The sequence below is a fragment of the Protomyctophum parallelum genome (genome assembly GCF_964188405.1).
Source record: "Protomyctophum parallelum genome assembly, chromosome: 2".
Classification (NCBI taxonomy): Eukaryota; Metazoa; Chordata; class Actinopteri; order Myctophiformes; family Myctophidae; genus Protomyctophum; species Protomyctophum parallelum.
The window spans coordinates 35,692,670-35,706,447 of record NC_139699.1 but is presented as its reverse complement, the minus strand read 5'-3'; the positions used below and the strand labels follow the sequence as shown (position 1 = coordinate 35,706,447).

The 13,778-nt window shown below is 44.2% G+C and overlaps 1 protein-coding gene and 1 pseudogene across 2 annotated transcripts in view; both read right to left on the bottom strand.

Annotated features, from left to right (window-relative positions):
• The window catches only part of fam189a1 (family with sequence similarity 189 member A1), a gene marked incomplete at both ends in the record, with an annotated part of 129,800 nt that overhangs the window by 90,912 nt on the left and 25,110 nt on the right, over nucleotides 1–13,778 (bottom strand). The window lies entirely within an intron of this gene.
• Nucleotides 9,470–12,036, bottom strand: LOC310876830 (damage-control phosphatase ARMT1-like; annotated as a pseudogene). The gene is made up of 4 exons: nucleotides 11,714–12,036; nucleotides 11,174–11,336; nucleotides 10,409–10,975; nucleotides 9,470–9,770 (listed from the first exon to the last, which is right to left on the bottom strand). The product of its transcript is annotated as a damage-control phosphatase ARMT1-like (transcript).

Here is a 13,778-nt window from a genome sequence, read left to right as displayed (position 1 = left end):
GCGACGTCCCTGAAGCCCATGTAGCCCAGAAGGGCCAGTCACCTGGAAGGCTAATGGGCCTCTTCGCCTGTGTGTGTGTGTGTGTGTGTGTGTGTGTGTGTGTGTGTGTGTGTGTGTGTGCGTGTGCGTGTGCGTGTGCGTGTGCGTGTGTGTGTGTGTGTATGTGTGTGTAAGCACGGCACCGTATGCTGCTGAAAAACTAACTGTGCGAACTCTCAGTGAACCATCAACTACAATCTACAATTTTACTTTTTATTACTTTTTGGTCTTTGTTGGGAGTACACATAGTACCCCCAAAATAATTACAGCGTAAGATCTTAATTTGTATTTCTGGGTATTTCTGAAAATGTGTACAAAAACGCGCTGTCCTGATTTGCTGCCTTCATGTAACAATCCCAACCACCAGGGACCATTTATTTTAGTTTAGTTTATATTTAATGATGAAACTAAGAAAGCAACCGGAAAAGACGGGACTAGATGCTGATCTGGTATAGAGTGGATACAGTCTGTGACCAGATATAAATGATCTGGTATAGAGTGGATACAGTCTGTGACCAGATATAAACTAGAAAAAGTGCCCTTCTGGGCACAGGTCTCCACCAGGTTATCCACAGATCCGTGCAGTTAGAGGTAAAAACACTTTTCGGCCAGTTATAGCGCCACCTTGAGGCTGAGTTGAAATTGTTCATGTGGCATTTTGTCCTCGGCCTAGTGGGAATGTGGGTGCACAATTTCACGGAAATCACGCGATGTGTTCATGATTTGCAGCATTTTGTTTGAAACTGAGCACTCCTGTGAACTTTGGAAGCCAATCTTAACCAATCAGGATGGAGTGTGAGAAATATGAAAGACCGGTTTGGTTGAATGGCTCTAGAGAGACTGTGTACCAATTTGCGTGATGTTTGGACAAAATCTGTAGGTGTGCTGTGCAAAAACCTGTTTTGCACAAAGCGGCCTCCTGGTGGCGCTATAACAGGCCGTTCTGGAAAGTTTGGGGCAGAGGTTCATGGTTGGCATCCAGGGAGTGTGTGTGCAAAATTTGGCATCGACCGGGTTAACGGTGGCTGAGATTAGCTGGTCACGGACGGACGGACACACGGACACACGGACACACGGACACACGGACGGACGGACGGAGTGCAAAACATACTCTCCCCATGCCTTCGGCTGGTGGAGACAATGATCTGGTATAGAGTGGATACAGTCTGTGACCAGATATAAATGATCTGGAATAGAGTGGATACAGTCTGTGACCAGATATAAATGATCTGGAATAGAGTGGATACAGTCTGTGACCAGATATAAATGATCTGGAATAGAGTGGATACAGTCTGTGACCAGATATAAATGATCTGGAATAGAGTGGATACAGTCTGTGACCAGATATAAATGATCTGGAATAGAGTGGATACAGTCTGTGACCAGATATAAATGATCTGGTATAGAGTGGATACAGTCTGTGACCAGATATAAATGATCTGGAATAGAGTGGATACAGTCTGTGACCAGATATAAATGATCTGGTATAGAGTGGATACAGTCTGTGACCAGATATAAATGAATAGGCAGTAAATAAATAAAAATCACACCCGTGTGAAGTGAGGAGCGCTCTAATCATCGTACATCAAGAATGGTGGTCCCTTATTGGCCGGCCATCGACATACCCAGCCGATTTGCTCAGACACATATGACAACCATTCTCCATTCACTGGCAATGGCATTAAATGGTTATGTCCTACACTATAGCTGTATAGAGCATCACAGTCCCTCCCCCTTTCAGAACAACGAGTAGCCCAGGAAATGAATCCCAATGCATTTTTCCCATAGGCATTTCAGAAATAATTTATTTAAAGACCTTTTAAGCGTCGTACGAAGCCAACTCTTGTCGTGACAAATCATGACAACACACACAATATTTTGGACCAAACAAATAATTACAAAGAAGAAAAACAACAAAAAAAGTGTTGTAACCTGCCGTTTCTTTCTACTTTCTAATTCTTTGTTTGGCCCGAAAAATTGTGTTTGTTGTCATGATTTGTCACGACAAGAGTTGGCTTCGTACGACGCTTAAAAGGTCTTTAAATAAATTATTTCTGAAATGCCTATGGGGGAAATGCATTGGGATTCTCTCGTTCTGAAAGGGGGAGGGACTGAGACGCTCTATATAGCCTATAGGAGGGGCTAGCGCCCCTCAGAAACAGGCTTTTCTTACTGTGTGAGGTTCGTTTGGTGGCAAAGGCTCCACAACTGAGTATTCCTCTTGCCACAGAAAATGTCAATGAAGGCACAGTGAATCTTTTCCTACAGTAAGGTACACTGTGGTATAGATATAGTGAATATTTTCCTACATTAAGGTACACTGTGGTATAGATATAGTGCGTTTGGAAAAAGATATTTGTGATGTGTGGCAAAAACCATAAAAAATAAAAAATAAAAGGCCTTCACTGAAAATTCCCTGGACAGCACTAGAACAGGTCATTCATCATTGCAGCTGAAAAACCTTCAGAAGACAGACAGAAAAGTGGTTGATTAGGCTGTAACCTTTTGATACAAGGACCATATCAAATTAAAATTCTAAATTCAAAACAGCGAGAGAGAGAGAGAGAGAGAGAGAGAGAGAGAGAGAGAGATAGAGAGAGAGAGAGAGACAGAGAGAGAGAGAGAGGACTTCCAGAATAACTCCCGCATAAAATTGCCCCAAATCTAATTCATGCTATGGTACAGTATATTAAATTGTCTTTAACTGTATGTTAGACTGTATGTTTAGACTGTATGTTATTACGTTATGTTAAAGGTATATTCAGTGATTTCACTTAATTCAAATATCACTTATTTTTTTGTTTTGTTGTGATAATCCTCCCTACTATAGAGTGTGCTGGCCATATAAGGAGTTCCTCCCTGTCCCCAGTTAACCCCTGGGGGTCAAAAAACCTTAGGTTTCGTTTTTGACTCTCTATCCTGGGTCCCACAGCCAAAAACGAAACCTAAGGTTTTTTTAGTGAAATCACTGAATATACCTTTAATTCTAGCTCACTCTCATTTCAATATCCGCCCTTTAATCAAAAGATGGTCCGGACTCTGGGGTTCCCCAGGAGTCTTTATACTTTATAATTTGGAAATATATCTATTTTTGGATCCCTCATGCTTCCTTTTGACTGTGCATGAGGAGTCCAAGCTGCTTCTTTTCACCTGACAGGGGTGAATAACGTGGAAGGAACACGTTATTCAGAGTTTCCGACCAGTTCCTTTCCCCTCCATCAGGCGCCCCGGCTGGCCAGGGGGAGGTAGTTTAGAGCCCAGGATTACTGCATGTTTTTTTGTGAGGGTACCTACCCCAGGGGAGACGGGGAGAACATGCAAACTCCACACAGAAATCGGCTATTTTTTAAACAGTTTGAAAAATTGTGGACATATTTTGAATAATTTAGATAGATTTTTTTTTACCACAAATCTTCTTTTCTTGGGGTCCCAAACAATCCTGAAACAATTTTGTTTCAGATTGGGGTCTGCTGTCAAATCCATATCAATTTTGGGTTCCTTGACATGAAAATGTTGCTTTGCATGCTTCTGGCAAATCAATAGCCAGGATAATTCTAAAAGGAACTGAGCTGAAAAGTATGAGTTTTCCATACACTGTATTTAACCAGTTTTAACTTGGCGTCCCTATTTTGGTAATCTTATATCTTATAAAAAACATTTTTTTAAGATAAAGCTGATCTACCAGCACCCAACATTCGATTGTACATTCAATATTTTGCCATGCAATACGGTTTGTCACAGTCTCTGTGTCTGCCATCCCCATTTCCCCAGTGCCTTGATTGTTAGTTTGAAACTGTTGTATGATTAAGTATAAATCAGACTTAAGTGTTTAATTCTAGACTCCCAGAGAGTAAAATTAGCACTCAAGACTTGGACGGGACGGCCCCACCACTGGGGGCCTCGCTCTGATTGGACGGGACGGTCCCACCACTGGGGGCCTCGCTCTGATTGGACGGGACGGTCCCACCACTGGGGGCCTCGCTCTGATTGGACAGGACGGTCCCACCACTGGGGGCCTCGCTCTGATTGGACAGGACGGTCCCACCACTGGGGGCCTCGCTCTGATTGTCGGTGTGGTGAGAATGCTGCAGTCTATTCACAGCAGCCTCGGCCAAAGTCATTACAAGAAAACTACTAAGAAAAACCCCACATTGTCATTGGCAGGGAAGTGGTTGAGCAACGCCTTCAAGTCAGGAGGCAATTATCACTGGCAAAGACATCAGCGAATGATTAGAACCATGCATCACATTTTATTACTCCTCTCTAATTTCTCACACACACACACACACACACACACACACACACACACACACACACACACACACACACACACACACGCACACACACACACAAACACGCACATGTAGAGCAGATGATAGATCTTTCTCCAACAGTGAGATGAGTCCTCAAATATGCCTCATCTCAAACTCACAGTATTTATCTTATTCTGGTTGTCACTAGTCACAGACTAAAATTAAATACACACGGGGGACACTTCAAGGAGGCCTAATGCATTTCAGATGTGTACGCGTCACACGTTCTATGCAGCATAGACGAACATGTAGCAATGACTACACTGAGCTGAGGCAGCGGCATCCGGTGGTTTTGTGTAAACCTGATTACAGCAGTGGGATTTGCCACCGTGACTTGGCTTTCATCACTTAAGCCCTATCCACACAACACATCGTGAAAGTTGCCATGCGCTGTGAGTTTGAAAATCTGTCATTTTTATGCGTTAAATATTTCCGCCTATAATACGGTAACATGTCCAAAACCAGCTGTAAAGTTAATAATCAGTCCATCAGATCGCTGTGCATACATTGCTGTCAAGCATACCAGTGGTTTTCAACCCTTTTCATGTCAAGGTCCATATTAAGCGTTTGAGCCACGGACCAGCATTTGATTAGATTTAGCCTCTCAGTCCCAAAATGTTGAATATTATTATAATATTATTGCCGTTGGATAAGATTTTGTCCACAATTCCATGCTGTATTGATGTGGCATAGCAGAGATGACAGTGTTGATAAAAATAACAATTCTTTATACATTCTCTATAATTGTGTAGACTTCTTGTAAATGAATGGAGCTCATAGCTGTAGTCAGGACCACACCTCCAACGCAGCTACCTCCACCTCCTATCAAGCCAACTCCGTCATCCCCCCCCCACCCTAATTCTCATCCTACTCCCTCTAACATCTCCTTTAACAGGTCCCTAAGGGGGGTTCGTTGTGCCCGGGAGCATAACGGATCCCCGAAGCCTCCCCAAACTCAGCTTGAATTACCCGATGGCCAGATGACCTGTCGTGGGTCATCTTCGTTCTGTTCATTATTCGTTTCCTTCATCGTTTCATGCATCTTTCGTTAATAAAATCTGTTAAACGTCCTCATTTGGTGGTGTGGTCCTGATGTTGATGTTTAACAATAATTTAACGCTTGAGAGCATACTATGGTCCATTTGGTTTAATTTTACACTCTCAAGAGTTAAAGATCTATAAAGATGTATAAGGGTTCATTTGGTTACCAACTCTCCATCATTTAGCATGGAGACCACCTGAAACCCCCTCAAGGACCACTGGGGGGCCCCGAACCACTGGTCTATACAAACACAATCGCCCGTGTTCGGCAGAGGGAGGCCGGGTGACATTTGTCACTTCACATCAGTCTTACAGGCTGGGGCAGTGCCTGTCAGCAGGGAGGTATATCAGTCCTACAGGCTGGGGCGGTGCCTGTCAGCAGGAAGGTATATCAGTCCTACAGGCTGGGGCGGTGCCTGTCAGCAGGAAGGTATATCAGTCCTACAGGCTGGGGCGGTGCCTGTCAGCAGGGAGGTATATCAGTCCTACAGGCTGGGGCGGTGCCTGTCAGCAGGGAGGTATATCAGTCCTACAGGCTGGGGCGCTCCCTGTCAGCAGGGAGGTATATCAGTCCTACAGGCTGGGGCGGTCCCTGTCAGCAGGGAGGTATATCAGTCCTACAGGCTGGGGCGCTCCCTGTCAGCAGGGAGGTATAGGACGAAGGCTCGTCTATATAGGTCCTACCGGTGGAGGCTCTTCACCGGCAGTTGAGCCAGCAGGGTACAACAGCAGTGCTACTGTAAGCAGTGAGAGGAATTCATTGGCATAATGACTAAAGTGGGGAGAAAAAGGGAGACAACCAAAAAATAAATATGCTTGTATTTATTTTTATTTAGAGGAGGCAATTACCTCCTCTAAATAAAAATAAATACAATCTGGTCCCTGTGAGTGCAGATGAGTGATGTGGTGGTTAAGCTGCACGGCAATTGCATGAGCAGCACTACAGGTGAAGAAGACATCCAATCTATTCCTCCACTCTTCTCTGACCGGTTTGTGCCGGTCCATATTACACAATCATGTCATGCTCCTGCCATGTGTTTCTTTATAAAAGACAGAATACGTAACATGTTTTTTTATATATTTTTGATTAAAGTCCTATACGGAATATGGCTACTGATGATAAACAAGGGTAATTATGTGTGAAAACCAGCCAGTTCAGGCCAATATGCAGCCCACAGACTACCGGTTATCTGTTATCTCAGGCTGGACTTTAACCACATTTGGAATGGAGGTGAAAAAAGTAATCAAATAAAACCTGGACAGCTGCTGTGCATTCATATTGGTTCATATTGGTTCCATCAAAAACATTTTTCAGGTCTTGTGACAAAATATTGCACAATGCAACTTTAAATCTTGTTGTGCTAAAAGAGCAGACTGTGTTCTCAATTTCATTTCAGACAGACATGGTGGCCTGGGGTTGTAGAATATGCTACCCCTGATGTATACGTTGTGGTACGATGGTGCGTGCATTAAAAATACAACGCGGATGCGAAGCAGTGTATTGAAAATATGCTATTTTCAGCACAAGCCACCGCCATACGACGCATCATAATTTAGGCATTAAAGGTGAATAGAATAGACAAGAAGAGACAGGCATCAGAGCCATAAAGCATTTACAAGCACCTCTTATCTTCCCTCCTTTGTATTATTTCCTTTTCTTCTCCTTTTGTGTGCGTGCGAGTGTGTGTGCGTGTGTGTGTGTGTGTGTGTGTGTGTGTGTGTGTGTGTGTGTGTGTGTGTGTGTGTGTGTGTGTGTGTGTGTGTGTGTGTGTGTGTGTGTGTGTGTGTGTGTGTGTGTGTGCGTGCGCCCGTGTGTGTGTGTCTCTTTATGAGAGAAAATGTACCTTGTGGGTATTTGGTGTTCATTTCATAGTCATCCCCGGGCCTACGGCAAATATCAGTGTATGCGATCGGTGAGTTCATCTGGACTGGGATTTCATGTTATTTCACAGCCTACTTTCTCGAGGAGTCTAACCTCACGTCACCAGGCTTTCCACCTCGGAGGAAAGCCTGGTCTGTGTTACTAAATCGCTGTGTGATCGGGTCGGGAGCGGATGATATCTTATGTCATGTTGTAGTCACTGGTTTATAGTCATCAGGCCGGAACCACAACCGGAATAAGAACTACCCAAAAAATTCCCTGTGATCAAAAGTTTAGGGCCTACCCCAAAATTGGTACATACAGACACTAAATATAGTCTCTGGAAAGTACACTCACGTATATTTATATTGTATTTTAAAAATCACACTTGTGTTAAGTGAAGGGCACTCTTAGCATCATACTGTACATCATCATACATCATCACATTCCGGCCAATCACATTTGGTATCCTCACTTTACTGTCCTCACTTTTTATCTTCACTTTTTAAGCCCTCATCCAATCAAGTCATCGCTATGGGGTGCTCAGCCAATCAAATCATCGCTATAGGGTGCTCAGCCAATCAAATCATCGCTATATGGGGCACACACAGACACGCAAAGCTAGGGGGCTAGCGCCCCTCAAAAATCAACGAAACTACGCTGCATCAAGGATTTTTTTAAACTTAAAATTATGATCGCAGGGAATTATTCTGGTTGTTGTTCGGGGCTGATGACTACAAACTAGGGTTGTCCCGATCTGATCACGTGATCGGATTTTATTTGTTTTTAGTTCAATGTTTGTTTTAAAACATTTACATCATCTTGTCCCTAACACAAACATTAAATGCCATTAACAATAAAGATAATTTAATGTTTGTGTTGGCACAGTTTGTTTTACATCACCATTACATCACCTAATGAACATGAGTTAGACTTTAATATATTAGCGCCCCTCACGGTGTTATTTTTCACATTTAAAATACAAATATTGTACTTTTGACTCCACTACATTTCTAGGAAAGGAAAAAATAGGCCTACATTATGAATTAACCACATTAAGCCCTATTTCCAGTATAGAGAAACTGTACCAGAAAGTACCAGAACTATAAGCTATTTTTTTATTTTTTTATTTTGTTTCAATACAACATTTTGAAAAGCAAGAACACCAGTATTTTAACTCAAGTCCAAATTTGATGGAGCAACTTTCACTTGCAGTTGAGCAATATTTGACCAGGAGTTTGCTTGGAGTCAAGTTCTGGGGTTGAATACTTCCACCACTGACGGTTCTAGGTTGTTGGTTTGGCGTGGAATTCATATGCACCACACAGTATCAGTTGATGTGACCGATGAGGTCACATAAGGCGAGCCAAATCTGCATTTCACACTGTATCAGACACTGTATCAGAAGCTATTTCCTGAGGATTCAAATCGATTAGTTGGAGAAGAACGCACTGCACCTGGGCATAGAGACAGTTTCATGGTGACAGCAGGCTGATCTTTTACACAGCCATTCATAGACATGAAGACATGGCTATTTCTATCAGTTCACAATTAGCCTCCATGTCAACTTAGCACAACATTAATACCACATGCAGATTTACATAATGTGTTTTTGTAAATTAAAGTATTAAAGCTCTACTTTGTCATGCTATAGTGTCACACAAAATAACTGATCTAGTAGTACCACTAGAGCTGCAATTTTTGAAAACCTATTTAAGTAAAACTAGTTAATTATGAAATATACATACTATAGCAGCCTCTCAATGATTTCAAGACTCAAGAGTTTATCATTCTTCTGACCTGTTCCTGCCCACAAATTGATCAGTTTAACTTGTAAATTGCAGTGGCAATCTTCCCAAAACCTCCGCTGGGACCAACAAGTGGAGGATATACCATATCATAGCTGCAAGCAGCAAATGAAGATCCAAAGCACTTTACAATGTGCATTAGATTAGATGCACCCATTCACACTCACATTCACACACTGATGGAAGAAGTGCCGGTCTCAAAGTCCTGAGATTGTAAGTGAGATGTACAGTATGATGGCAAACTCATTAGTGAATCTGTTTGGCACCATGCCTTAGCATGTCAATATTTTATGCCTGACAAAGCAAGAACCCTGTCTCTGTAATCATTGCATCATGTTGTGGCTTACAGCCACTCAGTCACATATAGTGCTCAGTTATACTTTATTGTTCAATGCCTTATTCTCCAATTACTTCCCCTTCCCGTGTGGGCTGTAAAACTGAATCACTCCATACTTTCCACTGGTCATCCAGTCTGGATCTTTGGAGCTCAGCTTCTCCGTTTGACCTGGCTGCAGACCGACCTGTGTGTTGGCCTTCAGAGTCCTCAGGCTGCACAGTGGGGCAGGCCCGAAACCCTGCAGCGCCGTCTCAAAGGCCACCACGTGGTCCCAGTCATGATCCCCCGTCAGTTTCCTGTAGTTGAGGTCTCCTTTGAAAAGTACCAGGTCTGCCCTCTGCAGTGTGACATACAGGTCAGGCGTATCAGGTCTGCCCTCTGCAGTGTGACATACAGGTCAGGCGTATCAGGTCTGCCCTCTGCAGTGTGACATACAGGTCAGGCGTATCAGGTCTGCCCTCTGCAGTGTGACATACAGGTCAGGCGTATCAGGTCTGCCCTCTGCAGTGTGACATACAGGTCAGGCGTATCAGGTCTGCCCTCTGCAGTGTGACATACAGGTCAGGCATACCAGGTCTGCCCTCTGCAGTGTGGCATACAGGTCAGGCGTATCAGGTCTGCCCTCTGCAGTGTGGCATACAGGTCAGGCGTACCAGGTCTGCCCTCTGCAGTGTGGCATACAGGTCAGGCGTATCAGGTCTGCCCTCTGCAGTGTGGCATACAGGTCAGGCGTATCAGGTCTGCCCTCTGCAGTGTGGCATACAGGTCAGACGTATCAGGTCTGCCCTCTGCAGTGTGGCATACAGGTCAGGCGTACCAGGTCTGCCCTCTGCAGTGTGGCATACAGGTCAGGCGTACCAGGTCTGCCCTCTGCAGTGTGGCATACAGGTCAGGCGTATCAGGTCTGCCCTCTGCAGTGTGGCATACAGGTCAGGCGTACCAGGTCTGCCCTCTGCAGTGTGGCATACAGGTCAGGCGTACCAGGTCTGCCCTCTGCAGTGTGGCATACAGGTCAGGCTGCCATGTCGCAGAACCTGTGGGGCTGCGTCCAGAACAGATGGTCATGATAGGTCCAGACACCCTCCTGTATGTAGCTCTGCCACTGGACGCCGCATTTGGACATCCAGTTGTGATTGGCTGCCAAGGTCTGCCGGATGGTCCACTGGAAATCGTTGGCGGTGACATCTGAGACAAACCATTTGCCATGAAAGTGGACCTCGCGGGCGAGACCGGCATAGAGCAGGAAGTCAGCTAGGACCAGATCAGTGACCAGCTCGAACCCTGCGTTGTCTAGGACTCTGTCCACTCTGCCTGGGGTAGATGTACCGGACTCTCCTGGCTTCTTGGCAGAAACAAGTGCCAGCCATACCTTGTTGGAGTCATCCACCAGGATGAAGGGTTGGAGGTGAGGAAGGGAATCAATGGGACTGGCCTTCTAAGAGTTATCTTGCCCAGCAGAGATAGACAGGTCACACTTGTTTCCCCACAGAGACACCTGTAACAGTCCATAGAACTGCTCCATCAGCTGTGTCTCTGAGTGTACTTCCATGTTACTGTAGAGGCCTTGCGGATATGAGTGTACTTCCATGTTATTGTAGAGGCCTTGCAGATATGAGTGTACTTCCATGTTACTGTAGAGGCTTTGCCGATAATGAGTGTACTTCCATGTTACTGTAGAGGCCTTGCAGATATGAGTGTACTTCCATGTTACTGTAGAGGCCTTGCAGATATGAGTGTACTTCCATGTTATTGTAGAGGCCTTGCAGATATGTACACAGGGTATAATTATTGCCTGCCGAGACTCAAAGAAACCCTTAGTCTTTTCCTCACTGAACACATCAAAGTCACTGATGGGGGGATTGAGCCGAAGGGCCTCCCGTATCCTGCGGTACATGTAGCACTCCACGTAGAGCCACGGTGACTTAAACCAATTTGGACTGAAGTCGATTAAAAGAATGTCTTCTAAATCCTAACATTATTCTGAAAAACCCATGTTTCTATGTCAGTGGGGCTCAACCTTTTTCATGTCAAGGACTACCAGAATTATTATTGGGCCACGGACCCCCATCTCAAAATATGTAGTTCCAGGGACTCCCCAGAAGCCAATATTTTAGTTAAAAATGTTCGCTCTGAAATATATATTGAAAGATTTGTGCCACATTTTCACGATTTTTCAAAAATAGCAGATCTACAAGCTCGTAGTGCGCCACTCGGTGGCGCGCTATGAGCTTGTAGATCTGCTATTTTTTAATAGCTAAATTATAACATAATGTTTAAAACACCAAAAGGGGATCCCGCCCAAAATGGGTTAAACCAGCTGACAGAGTCTGGTCCGTGTTGTAAAGTATGCTGTCTCTGCAAGTAAAGGTTCCACGAGTCTGTATCTTTCAGACCATCCGACAAGGCCAGGACTGCATTTCATTCCTTAGCTTAGACAGCAGGGCAAGTCGCCTTCTCTGCCTGGACACACTCCTCTCCATGCTCTTCAAAAAACCTGTTTTTGTTGCGATGGATGGTGTCTATAACTTTGGTCAAGATGGTCGGCAATCTGTCTCTCACAGTCAAATAAGCAAATGACCCGACCACATGAGCAGACAGGGAAGGAGGAATTCCCAGCACAGATTGATCTACCGCCATCATACTACTCAATTAGGGCTGGTTGTTTGTAGTTAGTGGTTAGTGGTGTCCGGTGAGAACTTAACCAGGATGTCTAAATCTCTGTCACAACAATATCTGGGTTGTAAGGCCAAATATTCCGTCTTGTGGTGAAGGTTTTGGAGTCTCTCGCGAGGAGCGAAGAAGTCAACACTAGTTGCCAACTAAATCTCTGAGACAATGCATAGTTGTGTTCACATTAGAGGCAGTCTATGACATCAGTACTATGAAATCAGCTTCATGACATCAGTAAAGGTGCGTTCAGACTTGAGTAGTTAGAGTGGCGCGATTACATACGAAGTCAATGCAAAGATGAGAATTGCGCAAACGGGCGCGGCGTGACCTGACGCAGTACAAACGGGACGAACCGAGGCGAATATATATATTCAGGTCTGAACTAGGGATGCACCGATCCGGCTTTTTGGCATTCGATACCGATTTCGATACATGGGGGTCCAGTATCTGCCGATACAGAGTACCGATCCGATACCCCCCACAAAGAAACGTAATAACCTATTAAGCTGTATGCCTCACTGTGTGGAGTCTGGAATCATTATTTTGTGTAAGGCAACATCAAGGCTTGACTTAAACATTACTTTCCCAACTTTGTAAAACAAAATGTAACAAACACAGATATAAATGCACTGAATTATTTATTAAATAACTGTGCAACAATTAGACCAGGTTAATGTGTGAGCAGGCTAGCCTGGCTGCATTCCACATGTTATACTGTCAATACTACACTGCTGTGTCACAGAGGAGGTAGAGTTGTTTTCATACTGTAATTACACATAATTATCGGATTGGATCGGATCGGATCGGATCGGATAATGGATCGGCCCATTTGCCACCGATAACCGATCTCGAATTTTAGCCTGGATCGGCGCCGATCTCCGATACGAGTATCGGATCGGTGCATCCCTAGTCTGAACGCAGCTTTAGATGCATGTCTATCTACAATGTGGATAGACATGCATCTATGTCATTTACTGTAAGTAAACCAGTAAGCTGCATGTCTATTAGCAACATTGCCAGCTTATTGTGCAAGTCTCTGTAGTTTGAGGCGATTCAGCTGTGACATCAAGTATGTCCAATTATCCATATACAGTATTGGCATAATCCGCGTATACAGACAGCCAACAACCTCACATTATATAATATAGTGAACATGTATCACCCTAGTGAACATGCTCAGACTCTTGTCAACATCAACACATTCATTTCATCAGTGAAAACAGCAGAACTGACTTTTAATACACAACAGGCTTCAATGTTAACAGAGGAGCGCTAATTAGTTTATATAAGAAACAACATACTATTGAAATAGTGTTCTTCACACAAGAAGAATGCCTCCTAGCTCCTCCACCAAAGAACAGATTCATTCGTCCAAAGCTAACTTTTTAGTTTCGCTTGTGTGCAGTAAAGATGTTTGTCTGACTATCCGAATGGGTTAAAACGCTGTGGTACCAGTAAAAAGCCACCATGACACCACTGCCCCCGCAACTGCTGGGGGTCTTACAATCCTCGGCTACTGCACTTCTCTCTCTCACAAATTCAGACCATTCAGCACCACAGTGCACGGCAGACCCACTTCAACTAATGAACTACTGTGTAGACTAGTGTCGCTGTCCCGCCCCCTTTCAGAACGACGAGGGCCCAGGAAATAATTCCCCATTAATTTTCCCCATAGACGTTTCAAAAAGTATTTATTTAAAGACATTTAT